The following is a 2,500-nucleotide window of genomic DNA, read 5'->3' on the forward strand; positions in this document are numbered from 1 at the left end:
CACACACAGGTTCTGCACTGAGGAGAAACACACTGCAGTCAAAAGCAGCTTTAAAAGCATAACATCTGCTCTCGAGCAATTAGCAGCTCAAACACTCTAATATGCATGAGATCAAACTCTCAGGGAGCCGCAGTAAATATACCACACACACAGACACACACACACACACACACACACACACACACTGCAGTCCTTGAGCCCACACACAGTAAAGGAGACGCGGCGTGCTGTGAATTGCGAGCAGAGAAACTCGCCGCGTGGGAAATAAAGCTGCTCTTCTGCGTAATGGCTTCCTGTGTAACGTGCTGCTCTAATTTTACCCATAATTCAATTCCACGTCTCTGATTTACAGCTTCACACAGAACACACGTGTGCGACGGGCCGAGACACAGCTACCACTAATCTCATCACACACGCATCTATCCATCTAATCTATCTAATCTCTCCATCCAGCCATCCATCCATCCATCTATATCTGTGTCTATAGAGACATAGGGGAATGGAGTGATGAAGATGAAGGAAGCAAAGATGGAGTCCTGCAGGAAGGAAGAGATGGAGAGATGAAGTGAAGGATGGATAGAGAGATGAAGCCATGGTTGAATAAGAAATGGAGTGATGGAGGAGGAGGGATTAGAGAAGAGAGAGGTAAATAAATGGTGGGGTAAAAAAAAAAACATCAAGGCAGAGGGAGGTGGAGAGAGGGATAAAGGGATAGAGAGACAGAAATAAATGGTGGGAAAATAAACTGTGACAGAGGGATTGCTGTGGTAGAGATGGCAGAGACAGCCAGGGATAAAGGATGGATGGATGGGGTGAAAAGAGATGTAGGGATGGAGACGGAGAGACGGGGTGAAATGACGAAGTAAGGGGATATGAGGGAGTGATGGAGATGGAGGAGGGATGGAGATGGAGGAGGGATGGAGATGGAGCTGATAGGGAGAGAGAGAGGATGGAAGAATATAGATGATGGAGAGACAGAGATGATGGACAGATGGAGATAATAGAGAGACAGAGATGATAGAGGGATGGAGATGGAGATGATGGAGAGGCAGACATGATGGAAGGATGGAGATGGAGGTGATGCAGAGATGGAGCTGATGGAGAGATGAAAATCGAGATGATGGAGGAATAAAGATCATGGAGAGACAGAGATGATGAAGGGATAGAGATGGGGATGATAGAGAGACAGAGATGATAGAGAGATGGAGATGATGGAGGGATGGAGATGGAGATGATAAAGAAGAGACAGATGATAGAGAGATGGAGATGGAGATGATGGAGGGATGGAGATGGAGATGATAAAGAGACAGAGATGATGAAGGGATGGAGATGGAGATGATGAAGAGATGGAGGAATGGAGATGATAGAGAGACAGAGATGATAGAGAGATGGAGATGATGGAGGGATGGAGATGGAGATGATGGAGGGATGGAGATGGAGATGATAAAGAGACAGAGATGATGAAGGGATGGAGATGGAGATGATGAAGAGATGGAGGAATGGAGATGATAGAGAGACAGAGATGATAGAGAGACAGAGATGATGAAAGGATGGAGATGGAGATGATGGCGAGATAAAGCAGATGCAGAGATGGAGATGATATCAGCAGTGGAGTTGAAGTGGAGCAGAAGGAGACGTTAGCGCAGGTAGCTGCGGGATCCTGAGTCTCCATTCATAATTAATCAACGCTAATTAGTGAGCCGGAGCTTCGTTAGGAGAAATGCTAATCACTAATTGAATATGCAAATAAGGCAGACGAGCTGAGAGACTCCACTGGAGAAACAGAGAGAGAGAAAAAACAGTGTGTGTTTTTGGATCTTACACACACACACACACACACACACACAGAATTACAGACATGTGGTTTGAGGAGATCGTTCTGATCTAGGAGGCTGTTTGAAGTGTGTCGTTTACGTAAGCTGTGTGTGTGTGTGTGTGTGTGTGTGTGTGTTTGAGAAAGATCTGAAATGACCCAGATTGATGAACTTTTAGTAATAAAATGGAAAAAAGCCTGACACACACACACAAGACACAAGCTGACTCATTCTAATGGGCGTGGTTAGTACCTGAGTCAGGTGTGTTAGAGAACCATGGTCCTGCAGTGTGTGTGTGTGTGTGTGTGTGTGTGTGTGTGTTTAAAAATGCTCTAACTTGCACTCAGATTTCTTTCTAAATTTCCTCAGGTTGTTTTCATGAAACTGATATTTATGAGACGGAGCCTGTAAGAACAGATGTGAGAGAGACACACCCTGTGATCCAGCGCGCACACACACACACACACACACACACACATATATTATGACACAAAGTCAAAACATCCACATTAGGGAAAAAAAAGAAAGAAAGAGAGAGAGAGAGAGAGAGAGAGAGAGAGAGAGAGAGAGAGATAAAGCAGATGTGCTCAACATTCTGAAGGCTCATGCCTTACAGGGTCAACTGTGTGTGTGTGTGTGTGTGTGTGTTTAGATGGATGAGGACTGTGCTCTGCTCACACAGACAC

The sequence above is a fragment of the Hemibagrus wyckioides genome, linkage group LG28, assembly GCF_019097595.1.
Source record: "Hemibagrus wyckioides isolate EC202008001 linkage group LG28, SWU_Hwy_1.0, whole genome shotgun sequence".
NCBI classification, from domain to species: domain Eukaryota; kingdom Metazoa; phylum Chordata; class Actinopteri; order Siluriformes; family Bagridae; genus Hemibagrus; species Hemibagrus wyckioides.